Source organism: Procambarus clarkii, chromosome 34 (assembly GCF_040958095.1).
Source record: "Procambarus clarkii isolate CNS0578487 chromosome 34, FALCON_Pclarkii_2.0, whole genome shotgun sequence".
Classification (NCBI taxonomy): Eukaryota; Metazoa; Arthropoda; class Malacostraca; order Decapoda; family Cambaridae; genus Procambarus; species Procambarus clarkii.
In genome coordinates this window covers 17240346-17252655 of record NC_091183.1, presented here as the reverse complement: position 1 = coordinate 17252655, position 12310 = coordinate 17240346, and positions in this window count along the sequence as shown.

Below are 12310 nucleotides of genomic sequence, written 5' to 3'. Positions count from 1 at the left end.
TACAACTGGTTAGATATGTTAAAAAAGAGATTAGGAAAGCAAAAAGAAACTATAAAGTTCGCATAGCAGAGCAAGCAAAGTCAAATCCTAAAGGGTTTTTTTCAGTTATATCGAACTAAGACTTGGGAAAGAATAGGTCCATTAAAATCTGAGACAGGTCAAATAACGGATAATGACAAGATGAGTAGTATTTTTAACAAATATTTTATATCTGTATTTACTAAAGAAGAACTTAACAATATGCCTTCAGCCAAACAAGTCTATGTGGGTGGGGATGAGGACAGGTTGACGAGTTTAGCAGTTACCAGGGAGGATGTTCTTAAACAAATAGTAAAACTCAAACCAAACAAATCCCCAGGGCCGGATGAAGTGTTTGCCAGGGTGCTTAAAGAATGCAAAGAGGAGCTTTCAGGGCCAATGTCTACCATATTTAATAAATCAATAGAGTCAGGCAGAGTGCCAGAGTCATGGAAGGTAGCTAATGTGGTACCAATTTTTAAGAAAGGAGATGGATCACTTGCGTCAAGCTATCGGCCAATTAGCCTAACGTCTATTGTGGGAAAGTTACTTGAATCAATAATTGCAAATACAATTCGTCTCCATCTTGAAAAACATAAATTAATATATGAGTCGCAACATGGTTTTACAAATGGCCGTTCATGTTTAACAAATTTGCTAACTTTTTATTCCAGCATAGTTGAGGCAGTTGATAGTGGTAAGGATTGTGATGTTGTGTACCTTGACTTTAGCAAAGCTTTTGATACAGTGCCACATGAAAGACTAATTAAAAAGATAGAGTCTCATGGTATTGGGGGTGCTATATTAACTTGGATTAGGGCATGGCTATTCCAAAGGAAACAGAGAGTTAGTATAAATGGGGTTAAGTCAGAGTGGGATAATGTTGTTAGTGGAGTGCCTCAAGGCTCTGTCCTGGGACCTTTGTTGTTTATAATATATATAAATGATTTAGGTTCAGGTTTGAGTAGCAACATTTGCAAATTTGCCAATGATACGAAAATCGGTAGGGAAATTAATTCGGAGGAGGAATCACTATCACTTCAAGTTGATATAGATAGGGTTTTGAAATGGTCAAAGGATTGGCAAATGCAGTTTAATGCTGATAAATGTAAAGTTCTGAGGCTAGGTAATGATGATAGAGTTACAAGACACGAGCTAGATGGTGTTGAGATTGCGAAGTCGGATTGCGAAAGGGATCTGGGAGTTATGATTAGTAAGAATTTAAAACAAAAGGATCAATGCATGAATGTTCGTAATAAGGCGAATAGGACACTGGGATTTATTAATCGAAGTGTTAGTAACAAGACGTTAGTAACAAGAGTAGGAAGGATTAGTGAAAGATTTGGTGAGTCTGGTTGGAGCTCTGAGAGCAGAGATGGATTCCCTGCGGGAGGAGGTACGACGGCTGAGACTTCGGGAGAAAACGAAGGAGGAGGCCAGTGTTGACGGAACCTCATTAAGAAGGACCTCATTGACCAGTAGTAAAGGGACCTCGTCTTGGAGAGTTGTGAAAGACAGGGGCTTTAAGAAGACTTTGATAAAACCGCCTTCAAACGCCATAGCAACTTCTAATTCATATAACGTTTTGGAGGACGAGTGCTGTGGTGAGACTGCGGATCGCGCAAAAGGGAAAGCAACGAAGAGCAAGGAAGCGCAGGCCCCTCAGAGAGTAAAGGAAGTACCTAAGCAAACCTTAGTTGTGGGAGATTCCCAGATAAGGTATTTAGATAGAACATTTTGTGCTAGAGATAGGGGGAACAGGTTAAGGGTTTGCTTTCCCGGAGCTGGCATTGGTGTTATTATAAACAACATGAATGATATTATGGCTGGAACTGGGAACAATCCCGTTATTTGCATTAGTGTGGGAGGAAATGATGTTGGTCGAGTTAGGAGTGAGGAACTGATTCAGAGGTATAAAACCGCCATAGAATTAGTTAGGAGCAAGGGAGGAATCCCGATCATATGTGGCATTCTTCCAAGAAAGGGAGTGGGAAATGAATGGATATCGAGGGCACTTGGTGTCAATTGCCGGCTGGAAAGATATTGCAAATCAAATGCAATATTTTTCATAGACAACTGGGAACACTTGTATGGAAGAAATGAAATGTATGCTCGTGATGGGGTGCATCTATCGAGAGCTGGGGTTGTTGCTGTTGCGAACTCGTTGGAAGAAGTGGTTAGAGGTGTTTGTTTGGGTTTAAACTGTTAGTAGATAGAGGTATGGGAATTGATTTGGAGGAAGGAGGTAATAAAAGTATGTGTTTGTGGGAGAAAGGAATTGGCAAAATGATCAGGGAAAGAGAAGGGCCTCAAAATAACAATTCACTTTGGGTATATTACACTAACAGGAGAAGTCTAAGAAATAAAATTAACGAATTAAATGCTCTTGTCTGCACAGAAAAAATAGATATTATTGCACTTACCGAAACGTGGATGAATGTAGAAAATAGAGAACTATTAGCTGAATATCAAATAAATGGATTTAAACTATTTCACACAGATAGATATATTAGACGAGGAGGTGGAGTAGCCATATATGTTAGGGACAATTTGAAATGTAGTCTCAAAGAGGGAATCAATACTGAGCCACACACAGAAACAATTTGGATAGAATTAAACGAAAAAGCTAATAATATTATAATAGGAGTTATATATAGGCCACCTAATTTAGACAGAATGGAAGCAAAGCACCTATGGGATGAAATATCTAGAGCATCTAGATCTAACAGTATTTATGTCATGGGTGACTTTAATTTTAGCAGAATAAACAGGTTGAGCAAAACAGGGAATAGTGAAGCAGAAGATTTTCTAGAATTAATTGACGATTGCTTTCTTACGCAACACATTAAGGAACCAACACGGGAAAATGAAGAGATAAGGATAGCAAAAAGAAACTATGAAGTTCGCATAGCAGGGCAAGCAAAGACAAATCCTAAAGGGTTTTTTCAGTTATATCGTACTAAGACTAGGGAAAGGATAGGTCCATTAAAAACTGAGACAGGTCAAATAACAGATAGTGATGAAGAGATGAGTAGTATTTTTAATAAACATTTTGTATCTGTATATACTAAAGAGGAACTTAACAATATGCCTTCAGCCGAACAAGTCTATGTGGGTGGGGACGAGGACAGGTTGACGAGTTTAGCAGTTACCAGGGAGGATGTTCTTAAACAAATAGTAAAACTCAAACCAAACAAATCTCCAGGGCCGGATGAAGAGCTTGCCAGGGTGCTTAAAGAATGCAAAGAGGAGCTTTGTGACCCACTGTCAACCATATTTAATAAATCAATAGAGTCAGGCGGAGTGGCAGAGTTTTGGAAAGTTGCTAATGTGATACCAGTTTTTAAGAAAGTAGATAGATCACTTGCGTCTAACTATCGACCAATTAGCCTAACGTCTATTGTGGGAAAGTTACTCAAATTTATAATAGCAAATAAAATTCGCCTTCATCTTGAAAAACATAAATTAATAATTGAGTCGCAACATGGTTTTATAAATGGCCGTTCATGTTTAACAAATTTGTTATCTTTTTATTCTAGCATAGTTGAGGCAGTTGATAGTGGTAAGGATTGTGATGTTGTGTACCTTGACTTTAGCAAAGCTTTTGATACAGTGCCACATGAAAGACTAATTAAAAAGATAGAGTCTCATGGTATTGGGAGTGCTATATTAACTTGGATTAGGGCATGGCTATTCCAAAGGAAACAGAGAGTTAGTATAAATGGGGTTAAGTCAGATTGGGAAAATGTTGTAAGTCGAGTGCCACAGGGATCTGTCAGAAGAACATAAGAACAAATGCAACTGCAGAAGGCGTATTGGCCCATACGAGGCAGCTCCTATTTGTAACCACCCAATCCCACTCATATACATGTCCAACCCATGCTTGAAACAATCGAGGGACCCCACCTCCACCATGTTACGCGGCAATTGGTTCCACAAATCAACAACCCTGTTACTGAACCAGTATTTACCCAAGTCTTTCCTAAATCTAAACTTATCCAATTTATACCCATTGTTTCGTGTTCTGTCTTGTGTTGATACTTTTAATACCCTAATAATATCCCCTTTGTTATGTCCATTCACCCACTTGTAAACCTCTATCATGTCACCCCTAACTCTTCGCCTTTCCAGTAAATGCAATTTAAGTTTTGTTAATCGTTCTTCATATGAAAGATTTCTAATTTGGAGAATTAACTTAGTCATCCTACGCTGCACACGTTCAAGTGAATTTATATCCATTCTATAATACGGCGACCAAAACTGAACTGCATAATCTAAATGGGGCCTAACCAGAGCAAGATATAGCTGAAGAACCACACTAGGTGTCTTGTTACTAACGCTTCGATTAATAAATCTGAGTGTCCTATTTGCCTTATTACGAACATTCATGCATTGATCCTTTTGTTTTAAATTCTTACTAATCATAACTCGCAGATCCCTTTTGCAATCCGACTTCGCAATCTCAACACCATCTAGCTTGTAACTTGAATTTATACTAACTCTTTGAACATAAGAACATAAGAACATAAGAACAAAGGTAACTGCAGAAGGCCTATTGGCCCATACGAGGCAGCTCCTATTCTATAACCACCCAATCCCACTCATATACTTGTCCAACCCGCGCTTGAAACAATCGAGGGACCCCACCTCCACCACGTTACGCGGCAATTGGTTCCACAAATCTACAACCCTGTTACTGAACCAGTATTTACCCAAGTCTTTCCTAAATCTAAACTTATCCAATTTATACCCATTGTTTCGTGTTCTGTCCTGTGTTGATACTTTTAATACCCTATTAATATCCCCCTTGTTATGTCCATTCACCCACTTGTAAACCTCTATCATGTCGCCCCTAACTCTTCGCCTTTCCAGTGAATGCAACTTAAGCTTTGTTAATCTTTCTTCATATGAAAGATTTCTAATTTGGGGAATTAACTTAGTCATCCTACGCTGGACACGTTCAAGTGAATTTATATCCATTCTATAATATGGCGACCAAAACTGAACTGCATAATCTAAATGGGGCCTAACTAGAGCAAGATATAGCTTGAGAACCACACCAGGTGTCTTGTTACTAACGCTGCGATTAATAAATCCAAGTGTCCGATTTGCCTTATTACGAACATTTATGCATTGATCCTTTTGTTTTAAATTCTTACTAATCATAACTCCCAGATCCCTTTCGCAATCCGACTTCGCAATCACAACACCATCTAGCTCGTATCTTGTAACTCTATCATCATTACCTAACCTCAGAACTTTACATTTATCAGCATTAAACTGCATCTGCCAATCCTTTGACCATTTCAAAACCCTATCTAGATCAACTTGAAGTGATAGTGAGTCCTCCTCCGAATTAATTTCCCTACCGATTTTCGTATCATCGGCAAATTTGCAAATGTTGCTACTCAAACCTGAATCTAAATCATTTATATATATTATAAACAACAGAGGTCCCAGGACAGAGCCTTGAGGCACTCCACTTACAACATTTTCCCACTCTGACTTGATTCCATTTATACTAACTCTCTGTTTCCTTTGGTATAGCCATGCCCTAATCCAGCTTAATATAGCACCCCCAATACCATGAGACTCTATTTTTTTAATCAGTCTTTCATGTGGCACTGTATCAAAAGCTTTGCTAAAGTCAAGGTATACAACATCGCAATCCTTACCACTATCAACTGCCTCAACAATGCTAGAATAAAAAGATAACAAATTTGTTAAACATGAACGGCCATTTATAAAACCATGTTGCGACTCAATTATTAATTTATGTTTTTCAAGATGAAGACGAATTTTATTTGCTATTATAGATTCGAGTAACTTTCCCACAATAGACGTTAGGCTAATTGGTCGATAGTTAGACGCAAGTGATCTATCTCCTTTCTTAAAAACTGGTATTACATTAGCAACTTTCCAAAACTCTGGCACTCTGCCTGACTCTATTGATTTATTAAATATGGTTGACAGTGGGTCACAAAGCTCCTCTTTGCATTCTTTAAGCACCCTAGCAAACACTTCATCCGGCCCTGGGGATTTGTTTGGTTTGAGTTTTACTATTTGTTTAAGAACATCCTCCCTGGTAACTGCTAAACTCGTCAACCTGTCCTCGTCCCCACCCACATAGACTTGTTCGGCTGAAGGCATATTGTTAAGTTCCTCTTTAGTAAATACAGATACAAAATATTTATTAAAAATACTACTCATCTCTTCATCACTATCTGTTATTTGACCTGTCTCAGTTTTTATTGGACCTATCCTTTCCCTAGTCTTAGTACGATATAACTGAAAAAACCCTTTAGGATTTGTCTTTGCTTGCCCTGCTATGCGAACTTCATAGTTTCTTTTTGCTTTCCTTATCTCTTTTTTAACATTTCTAACCAGTTGTCCGAATTCCTGTTCTAAAGTGACCTCCCCTTTTTTAATCCTTTTGTACCAAGCTCTCTTTTTACCTATAAGGTTCTTCAAATTCTTTGTTATCCACTTTGGGTCATTAGTATACGATCTATTCAATTTGTATGGTATACTACGTTCCTGTGCTTTGTTTAGAATATTCTTAAATAAGTTATATATTGAATCCACATCGAAATCCCCATTTAAGTCACCTATCGCTGGGTTCATGTCTCGCTCCAAGACCGGCCCACACCCCATACCCAAGCCTTTCCAATCAATTTGACCCAAAAAATTTCTTAGGCTATTAAAATCAGCTTTTCGAAAATCTGGCACTTTAACAGAATTTTCTCCTACTGGTCTATTCCATTCTATGCTAAATCTGATTTCTTTGTGATCACTGCTCCCTAGCTCACTCCCTATTTCGATGTCATTAATTTGCGTTTCCCTGTTAGTTAACACTAAATCTAAAATATTATTTTCCCGTGTTGGTTCCTTAATGTGTTGCGTAAGAAAGCAATCGTCAATTAATTCTAGAAAATCTTCTGCTTCACTATTCCCTGTTTTGTTCAACCAGTTTATTCCGCTAAAATTAAAGTCACCCATGACATAAATACTGTTAGATCTAGATGCTCTAGATATTTCATCCCATAGATGCTTTGCTTCCATTCTGTCTAAATTTGGTGGCCTATATATTACTCCTATTATAATATTATTAGCTTTTTCGTTTAATTCAATCCAAATAGTTTCTGTGTGTGGCTCTGTTTTGATTCCCTCTTTGAGACTACATTTCAAATTGTCCCTAACATATATGGCTACTCCACCTCCTCGTCTAATATATCTATCTGTGTGAAATAGTTTAAATCCATATATTTGATATTCAGCTAATAGTTCTCTATTTTCTACATTCATCCACGTTTCGGTAAGTGCAATAATATCTATTTTTTCTGTGCAGACAAGAGCATTTAATTCGTTAATTTTATTTCTTAGACTTCTACTGTTAGTGTAATATACCCTAAGTGAATTGTTATTTTGCGGACCTTCTCTTTCCCTGATCGTTTTGCCAATTCCTTTCTCCCACAAACACATACTTTTATTACCTCCTTCCTCCAAATCAATTCCCATACCTCTATCTACTAACAGTTTAAACCCAAACAAACACCTCTAACCACTTCTTCTAGCGAGTTCGCAACAGCAACAACCCCAGCTCTCGATAGATGCACCCCATCACGAGCATACATTTCATTTCTTCCATAGAAGTGTTCCCAGTTGTCTATGAAAGATATTGCATTTGATTTGCAATATCTTTCCAGCCGGCAATTGACACCAAGTGCCCTCGATATCCATTCATTTCCCACTCCCTTTCTTGGAAGAATGCCACATATGATCGGGATTCCTCCCTTGCTCCTAACTAACTCTATGGCTGTTTTATACCTCTGAATCAGTTCCTCACTCCTGACTCGACCAACATCATTTCCTCCCACGCTAATGCAAATAATGGGATTGTTCCCATTACCAGCCATAATATCATTCATGTTGTTTATAATATCACCAATGCCAGCTCCGGGATAGCAAACCCTTAACCTGTTCCCCCTATCTCTAGCACAAAACGTTCTATCCAAATACCTTATCTGGGAATCTCCCACAACTAATGTTTGCTTAGGTACTTCCTTTACTTTCTGAGGGGCCTGCGCTTCCTTTCTCTTCGTTGCTTTCCCTTTTGCGCGATCCACAGTCTCTCCACAGCACTCGTCCTCCAAAACGTCAAATGAATTTGAAGTTGCTATGGCGTTTGAAGGCGGCTTTATCAAAGTCTTCTTAAGGCCCCTGTCTTTCGCAACTCTCCAAGACGAGGTCCCTTTACTGCTGGTCTCCTCCTTCGTTACTTCTCGTTGTTTTTTAAGCTGACGCACCTCCTCCCGCAGAGAGTCCAACTCCAACTCTGTCCTCAGGGCCTGTTTCCTTTGGTATAGCCATGCCCTAATCCAGCTTAATTTTGGCACCCCCAATACCTAGCCTAACGTCTATTGTGGGAAAGTTACTTGAATCGATAATTGCAAATAAAATTGTCTTTATCTTGAAAAACACAAATTAAAAAACGAGTCGCAACATGGTTTTACAAATGGCCGTTCATGTTTAACAAATTTGCCAACTTTTTATTCCAGCATAGTTGAGGCAGTTAATAGTTGTAAGGATTGTGATGTTGTGTACCTTGACTTTGGCAAAGCTTTTGATTCAGTGTCACATGAAAGACTAATTAAAAAAATAGAAGCTCATGGTATTGGGGGTGCTATATTAAGTTGGATTAGGGCATGGCTATTCCAAAGAAAACAGAGAGTTAGTATAAATGGGGTTAAGTCAGAGTGGGAGAATGTTGTTAGTGGAGTACCTCAGGGCTCTGTCCTGGGACCTCTGTTGTTTATAATAAGAACAAAGGCAACTGCAGAAGGCCTGTTGGCCCATACGAGGCAGCTCCTATTTATAACCCCCCAATCCCACTCATATACATGTCTAACCCATGCTTGAAACAATCGAGGGACCCCACCTCCACAATGTTACGCGGCAATTGGTTCCACAAATCAACAACCCTGTTACTGAACCAGTATTTACCCAAGTCTTTCCTAAATCTAAACTTATCCAATTTATACCCATTGTTTCGTGTTCTGTCTTGTGTCGATACTTTTAATACCCTATTAATATCCCCTTTGTTATGTTCATTCACCCACTTGTAAACCTCTATCATGTCACCCCTAACTCTTCGCCTTTCCAGTGAATGCAACTTAAGGTTTGTTAATCTTTCTTCATATGAAAGATTTCTAATTTGGGGAATTAACTTAGTCATCCTACGCTGGACACGTTCAAGTGAATTTATATCCATTCTATAATATGGCGACCAAAACTGAACTGCATAATCAAAATGGGGCCTAACTAGAGCAAGATATAGCTTGAGAACCACACCAGGTGTCTTGTTACTAACGCTGCGATTAATAAATCCAAGTGTCCGATTTGCCTTATTACGAACATTTATGCATTGATCCTTTTGTTTTAAATTCTTGCTAATCATAACTCCCAGATCCCTTTTGCAATCCGACTTCGCAATCTCAACACCATCTAGCTTGTAACTTGAATTTATACTAACTCTTTGTTTCCTTTGGTATAGCCATGCCCTAATCCAGCTTAATTTTGGCACCCCCAATACCTAGCCTAACGTCTATTGTGGGAAAGTTACTTGAATCGATAATTGCAAATAAAATTGTCTTTATCTAGAAAAACACAAATTAAAAAACGAGTCGCAACATGGTTTTACAAATGGCCGTTCATGTTTAACAAATTTGCCAACTTTTTATTCCAGCATAGTTGAGGCAGTTAATAGTTGTAAGGATTGTGATGTTGTGTACCTTGACTTTGGCAAAGCTTTTGATTCAGTGTCTCATGAAAGACTAATTAAAAAAATAGAAGCTCATGGTATTGGGGGTGCTATATTAAGTTGGATTAGGGCATGGCTAATGCATGATTGGGCATGATTGACGAGTTTAACAGTTACCAGGGAGGATGTTCTTAAACAAATAGTAAAACTCAAACCAAACAAATCCCCAGGGCCGGATGAAGTGTTTGCCAGGGTGCTTAAAGAATGCAAAGAGGAGCTTTGTGACCCACTGTCAACCATATTTAATAAATCATTAGAGTCAGGCAGAGTGCCAGAGTTTTGGAAAGTTGCTAATGTGATACCAGTTTTTAAGAAAGGAGATAGATCACTTGCGTCTAACTATCGACCAATTAGCCTAACGTCTATTGTGGGAAAGTTACTCGAATCTATAATAGCAAATAAAATTCGTCTTCATCTTGAAAAACATAAATTAATAATTGAGTCGCAACATGGTTTTATAAATGGCCGTTCATGTTTAACAAATTTGTTATCTTTTTATTCTAGCATTGTTGAGGCAGTTGATAGTGGTAAGGATTGCGATGTTGTATACCTTGACTTTAGCAAAGCTTTTGATACAGTGCCACATGAAAGACTGATTAAAAAGATAGAGTCTCATGGTATTGGGGGTGTTATATTAAGCTGGATTAGGGCATGGCTATACCAAAGGAAACAGAGAGTTAGTATAAATGGAATCAAGTCAGAGTGGGAAAATGTTGTAAGTGGAGTGCCTCAAGGCTCTGTCCTGGGACCTCTGTTGTTTATAATATATATAAATGATTTAGATTCAGGTTTGAGTAGCAACATTTGCAAATTTGCCGATGATACGAAAATCGGTAGGGAAATTAATTCGGAGGAGGACTCACTATCACTTCAAGTTGATCTAGATAGGGTTTTGAAATGGTCAAAGGATTGGCAGATGCAGTTTAATGCTGATAAATGTAAAGTTCTGAGGTTAGGTAATGATGATAGAGTTACAAGATACGAGCTAGATGGTGTTGTGATTGCGAAGTCGGATTGCGAAAGGGATCTGGGAGTTATGATTAGTAAGAATTTAAAACAAAAGGATCAATGCATAAATGTTCGTAATAAGGCAAATCGGACACTTGGATTTATTAATCGCAGCGTTAGTAACAAGACACCTGGTGTGGTTCTCAAGCTATATCTTGCTCTAGTTAGGCCCCATTTAGATTATGCAGTTCAGTTTTGGTCGCCATATTATAGAATGGATATAAATTCACTTGAACGTGTCCAGCGTAGGATGACTAAGTTAATTCCCCAAATTAGAAATCTTTCATATGAAGAAAGATTAACAAAGCTTAAGTTGCATTCACTGGAAAGGCAAAGAGTTAGGGGTGACATGATAGAGGTTTACAAGTGGATGAATGGACATAACCGGGGGGATATTAATAGGGTATTAAAAGTATCAACACAGGACAGAACACGAAACAATGGGTATAAATTGGATAAGTTTAGATTTAGGAAAGACTTGGGTAAATACTGGTTCAGTAACAGGGTTGTTGATTTGTGGAACCAATTGCCGCGTAACATTGTGGAGGTGGGGTCCCTCGATTGTTTCAAGCACGGGTTGGACAAGTATATGAGTGGGATTGGGTGGTTATAGAATAGGAGCTGCCTCGTATGGGCCAATAGGCCTTCTGCAGTTACCTTTGTTCTTATGTTCTTATGGCTATTCCAAAGAAAACAGAGAGTTAGTATAAATGGGGTTAAGTCAGAGTGGGAGAATGTTGTTAGTGGAGTACCTCAGGGCTCTGTCCTGGGACCTCTGTTGTTTATAATAAGAACAAAGGCAACTGCAGAAGGCCTGTTGGCCCATACGAGGCAGCTCCTATTTATAACCCCCCAATCCCACTCATATACATGTCTAACCCATGCTTGAAACAATCGAGGGACCCCACCTCCACAATGTTACGCGGCAATTGGTTCCACAAATCAACAACCCTGTTACTGAACCAGTATTTACCCAAGTCTTTCCTAAATCTAAACTTATCCAATTTATACCCATTGTTTCGTGTTCTGTCTTGTGTCGATACTTTTAATACCCTATTAATATCCCCTTTGTTATGTTCATTCACCCACTTGTAAACCTCTATCATGTCACCCCTAACTCTTCGCCTTTCCAGTGAATGCAACTTAAGGTTTGTTAATCTTTCTTCATATGAAAGATTTCTAATTTGGGGAATTAACTTAGTCATCCTACGCTGGACACGTTCAAGTGAATTTATATCCATTCTATAATATGGCGACCAAAACTGAACTGCATAATCAAAATGGGGCCTAACTAGAGCAAGATATAGCTTGAGAACCACACCAGGTGTCTTGTTACTAACGCTGCGATTAATAAATCCAAGTGTCCGATTTGCCTTATTACGAACATTTATGCATTGATCCTTTTGTTTTAAATTCTTGCTAATCATAACTCCCAGATCCCTCTCGCAATTCGACTTCGCAATC